Source organism: Ictalurus furcatus, chromosome 17 (genome assembly GCF_023375685.1).
Source record: "Ictalurus furcatus strain D&B chromosome 17, Billie_1.0, whole genome shotgun sequence".
Lineage (NCBI taxonomy): Eukaryota > Metazoa > Chordata > Actinopteri > Siluriformes > Ictaluridae > Ictalurus > Ictalurus furcatus.
The window spans coordinates 19,599,451-19,606,071 of record NC_071271.1 but is presented as its reverse complement, the minus strand read 5'-3'; positions in this window follow the sequence as shown (position 1 = coordinate 19,606,071).

Here is a 6,621-nt window from a genome sequence, read left to right as displayed (position 1 = left end):
CTCCGAGGCCTTTTTGCTCCAGCTGCCTGTTGCTGAGAGTGCTGATTGATTCTTCTGTCTGCTCATAGCTCAGCTCACTCTCTCACGGGTCAGGAAATCACTGAAAGTCTGGAGTACGCGGACTTTAACTAAAGTGTTCAATAATTTCCCCTTACATAAATAAAGTTGTGCAAATCTTAACAGTACAATAATACAACAGAGATATACAGGTCTTTATTAAAATCATTTATATGATATTCAGACAAAAATGATGTGTGTTAAATGCCTGGTGTGTAAAATGAGCTTTTTTCCCCCCATCCCAGTGCTTTGATGCTTACAAGGGAAGTACATAGCCTGTAGTTTAATGTTGTGCAAAACTCCTTGCCCTCAAAATGCATCGGTTGCACCATTTGCACATAACACTATTGCAAAGTATCTATTATAAGTCTCTGAGGAGAATAAGTATTAAAGAGTTAAATATGCAGACCTGCCAGACCTGATAGAATTTTGCACAAGGAGCTCTGTTTTTCAACTTCAGAGTATGCTGCTATGAGTTAGTACTGAGAAATACACCTGAAGAGTAATTTTTTCCCCCCAATGAAATTGGAAAATGAGGCAGTCAACATAGGAATCTGTAATGATTGCCAATTGAATGGTTGTTTTGAACTCTCCTATATTAATTGACACCCTGGAAGCCATACCCCTATCTTGCATTAATAATCAGTAGGATTTGTTTGATTTTTCTTGCTTGAAAGATGTGGTCTTAGTTTCTGTCAAGGTAAATAAAAGTTTTGAGTTCAACTAACCAAAGAAACTTTTTAGGCTGAAAGAGGAAAAAAAAAAAACCCCAACAATGTAAGGATAATTAAGCCTACAAAGAAGTGTGGTTTACAAATAGTTTTAATGGTAATGGCCATGTCATTGGGAAGGGATGTTCAGCAATATATGTGATTTGATGGTAACCACCACGTGTTTGAGAGAAAAAGTTTCCCCCATCTGTTTTAGTTGAAGAAACTAGAAAAGTTTACATAAACACTATTGTTTCACTAATTGTTGTACATCATTTTTTTTTTTACCTCAAATAGCGTGCACATAAACTTTTCTATGTATTATTCACAGGTCTCCTATAGGCTTCTCTTAGCTTCATTAGCCCTGTGCAAGAAAAAAAAAATTCTTGGCTTATGGATTACATTTGGGGGTAAGAGATGTACTGTGTAGGTAACTGTGAGGTCATGTGATATAAATGCAAATGGATTCTTGTTTATTGAACAATATTGGAATTGTAATGCAGCGTTCCACAGTTTAAGTGGAGCAGGATGAATGTGTGAAATGCTCACTCATGCACATGATATTTTATACACACACAATTCTCTCCAATTCGCTACTTTAGGTCTTGTATAAACATAAATCACACATTATTAATGTGGAAGTGAGTGCAGTGTGTGTGTGTGTGTGTGTGTGTGAAAGAGGAAAGGTTATTAACAGCCTAAACAGCACCTCAGAGTAACAGTTCTCCCAGTGCTCCATGCCAGCCAGCAGATGAACTGGTCCACTTTAACAACAGTGGGAATATTTGCTGGTAGTTCTTCCACCAGAGTCACTGTATCATTAGCAAATAGCATTAGCAAATGTAATCATTCCCTCTATATAAAGATATAGACCATCATCTTTCTCCGGTCAAGATGTCACATAGAATGTGGAAGTAAATATATGTGTTAACCTTCAACCATAGACACCAAAAACACCAACCATAAACACTACAATAATACAGGATATAAACACAGGACCATTTACTCACACTACACTAATACAGAATATAAACACAGGACCATTTACTCACACTACACCAATACAGAATATAATTACAGGACATTTACACATACTACACTAATACAGGATATAAATACAGGACCTATACACACACTACACTAATACAGGATATAAATACAGGGACTATATACACGTTACATTAATACAGGATATAAATATAGATTTTATACTCACACTAAGCTAATATAGGATATAAATACAGGATTTATACACACACTACGCTAATATAAGATATGAATACAGGATTTATACACACTACGTAATACAGGATACAAATACAGGATATAAATATCGGATTTATACACACACTATGCTAAATACAGAATTTGGCTTAAATAAATTGATTTATCAACTTAAAATTTTTGAGGTAATTAGTTTCCTCAAATTTTTTGAGTTAAATGAATTTATCCGGTTTTACAGTGTACAGGATTTTTACAGTGTACACGCTACACTAATACAGAATATAAATACAGGGACGATATACACACTACACTAATATACAGGATATAAATACAGGGACTATATACACACTACACTAATATACAGGATATAAATACAGGGACTATATACACACTTCACTAATACAGGATATAAATACAGGGACTATATACACACTACACTAATATACAGGATGTAAATACAGGGACTATATACACACTACACTAATACAGAATATAAATACAGGGACTATACACACATTACATTAATACAGGATATAAATATAGGATTTATACTCACAGTAAGCTAATATATGATCTAAATATAGGATTTATACACACACTGCACTAATATAGGATATAAATACAGGATTTATACACACACTACGCTAATATAGGATATAAATATAGGATTTATACACACACTATGCTAATATAGGATATAAATACAGGATTTATACACACAGTACGCGAATATAGGATATAAATACAGGATTTATACACACACTACGCTAAATACAGAATTTGGCTTAAAGAAATTGATTTATCAACTTAAAAATTCTGAGGTAATTAGTTTCCTCAAATCTTTTGAGCTAAATGAATTTATCCGGTTTTACAGTGTACAGGATTTATACACACTCTATGTAATACAGGATACAAATACAGGATTTATACACACACCACGCTAATACAGAATACAAATATAGGACCTATACACACACCACTGTAATACAGAATACAAATGCAAGATTTATACACACACTACGCTAATACAGGATCTGAATACATTCCCTATGCACATGCTATGCTAATAGAGGATATAAATACAGGATTTATAAACACACTACGCTAATACAGGATATAAATACAGGACCTAATACACATAGTAATAATACACAATTTTGAGTGTAAGTCCATACATCTAAATAATTATAATAATTTGGGGATTATAGTGAATGTGAGATTCAAAGATCAACTGAGAAACTCCTTAATGACACCAGTACTCACTGACATAGGTGTATTTCTAAAACTTGGATTTGGAGTCTTAGAGGACATTTATTCAAAGATTAAAGGCAAATCTCTCAGATCACACTTAGGGGATTGGCGGATTTTCTAAATCAAATGAACTTTTATCTAAATGCAAATGATATGATGGACCTCTCACATTCATTATTAATGGCCCCTGAGAAATTGGGCAATGGCTTTGCTGGGGTTTTGTTCAGGAGGGTAACCTACGACGAACGAGTTAGTGTGTGATATCCAAAAGTGAATAACAGCCATATCATGGCAACCCATTTTCTCCCTCCCTTTGCACACTTGTTTTCACATATTAAAAACATTGATCATCTTGCATTGATCACCTTGCCTGCAAAGCACCTTAAACCATTTGTCACATGTGAAGCTTGTTTCTGTGGTGTACATTTATCTCTGAATGTCTGATGAGATTTATGCTATAGTCTTTATGCTATAGTTGTGGATATTGTTTGCACATCTCTCATATATTATTGCTGTATAGTAGAGCATGGAGTATATTACTACACTGATGAATAATCCACCTCAATATATTGTATTTGGTATCTGGTGTAATAAACCTGGTGGGTATAATAACATAAGAAACATATATTTTATGTTATTTTAATTAACACATTTAATAATCTTTTTGTTACACTTTATTTATCATAATTCAATTATAAAAATAGAGGGAATACAGTGCGGGCCATGGTGTTTCAGTGATAGTTATATTTACAGTGGTGTTTCAGTGATAGTTATAGTTATATTTACAGTGGTGTTTCAGTGATAGTTATATTTACAGTGGTGTTTCAGTGATAGTTATAGTTATATTTACAGTGGTGTTTCAGTGATAGTTATAGTTATATTTACAGTGGTGTTTCAGTGATAGTTATATTTACAGTGGTGGTTCAGTGATAGTTATAGTTATATTTACAGTGGTGTTTCAGTGATAGTTATAGTTATATTTACAGTGATAGTTCAGTGATAGTTATAGTTACAGTGGTGTTTCAGTGATAGTTATAGTTATATTTACAGTGATAGTTCAGTGATAGTTATAGTTACAGTGGTGTTTCAGTGATATAGTTATATTTACAGTGATGGTTCAGTGACGGTTATAGTTATATTTACAGTGATGTTTCAGTGATAGTTATAGTTATATTTACAGTGATAGTTCAGTGAGAGTTATAGTTATATTTACAGTGATAGTTCAGTGATAGTTATAGTTACAGTGGTGTTTCAGTGATAGTTATAGTTATATTTACAGTGATAGTTCAGTGATAGTTATAGTTACAGTGGTGTTTCAGTGATAGTTATAGTTATATTTACAGTGATAGTTCAGTGATAGTTATAGTTATATTTACAGTGGTGGTTCAGTGATAGTTATAGTTATAGTTACAGTGGTGTTTCAGTGATATAGTTATATTTACAGTGATGGTTCAGTGATAGTTATAGTTATATTTACAGTGATGGTTCAGTGATAATTATAGTTATATTTACAGTGATGGTTCAGTGATAGTTATAGTTATATTTACAGTGATAGTTCAGTGATAGTTATAGTTATATTTATAGTGATGGTTCAGTGATAATTATAGTTATATTTACAGTGATGGTTCAGTGATAGTTATAGTTATATTTACAGTGATAGTTCAGTGATAGTTATAGTTATATTTATAGTGATGGTTCAGTGATAGTTATAGTTATATTTACAGTGGTGGTTCAGTGATAGTTATAGTTATAGTTACAGTGGAGTTTCAGTGATAGTTATAGTTATAGTTATATTTACAGTGATAATTCAGTGATAGTTATAGTTATATTTACAGTGGTGTTTCAGTGATAGTTATAGTTATATTTACAGTGGTGTTTCAGTGTTAGTTATAGTTATATTTACAATGATAGTTCAGTGATAGTTATAAGTTATAGTTGTGGGTCAGTGATAGTTATAGTTTATAGTTATAGTTGTGATAGGTATAGTTGGTGATTCATTGATTGGAATAGTTATTGTGGTGGCTCATAGGCTTATAGGTTACACAATAGTTATAGTGTTGGCTCAGTGGTCAGTGTTGTGCTTGTACTGGTGGTTATAGTTACAGTATAGTGGTGGCTCAGTGATAGTGATAGGTTATAGTCATAGTGTTGGCTCAATGATTAATGTTGTGTGTTGGTTACAGTGAAGTGACTGCCAGACAGCCACTGATGGGTCATTAGCCCTCTGCTGCTCAGCTCTGTGCTTGGATTGGATTCTGTGAGTCACTGGATAAAAGTGTCTGCCAAATTAATAAAATGTTAATGTACAATATAAATGGGAGTCTTAAAATAAGTAACAGTGTCCTCTTGAAACATGTGATACAGCTCCACTGGGGACACCAGACAAAACCTGTTCTAAACACATATTAACCTGCTACACAAATCAACAGCCTAATAACGGTAACAGGGAGAGAGAGCCATGAAAGGCGTGGCTTGCACTGTTCTTGTTTCAGGTCCCTCCTTCCCTTACCCTCTCAGTATATTTAATGATCAGCTAAGATGTGATTGCAGCCATCCCCTTAATGATGTACTTGCAAGCACACACACACACACACACACACACACACACACACACACACACTTCAATTAGCAGAGGTTTATGAGCAGCATTATACCAGTAAACAGAAAATTTAGGATTGTGAAAGGCCAACAGGGGTACTGTTGCCTTTTGCAGATTGCCATGTGACAAATTATAAGCACTGAATTTTGATTGCACCTCAATAATGTTCGAGATTGAAAATTTACAAACTTCCAGAAGCTAAGTGTTATGCTAGGCTCATTTTTTTTTTGTGTGACTGCACTGCCTGTGTGATCACAGTCCAGTATCGAAGTATATCCTCATACATATTCGAGATAATAAAAGCGCAGCAGATTAACTGCAATTGCTTTTTTCTGTTAGGAATGTATTCATCCCAATAGGCCATCTATAATAACATAATATGTCTTTGAATTTATAACACAGCCTTGTTCTATGTGTGTGAACATCAAATCCAGATTAAAGAGATCAGCAAATGACTCCAGTCATCTCTCATCATAGTCCTCCTTCTGACAACGCTATAAAAATCTATTTAACGCCTATTGTGAAAGTGTGGATCAACTGTGAATGGCTCCAGGGTCATATCTCTTTCGGTCAACTTCAAAAATCCAATTGATCTGCTGAAATCCGGGCTTGGGGAGAGGCATGTGAGCACACACCGCTGATAGTCTGTAGCTCTGAAGCCATTTTATCCCTCTTTAAAGTAATCACCTCCATTACCATTTATCAGTCTGTCCATCAGAGGAGCAGCATTGAACATCTGCTCCGGGCTGGGTGCTGAAAGGATTCGGCATTGCTGGCTCA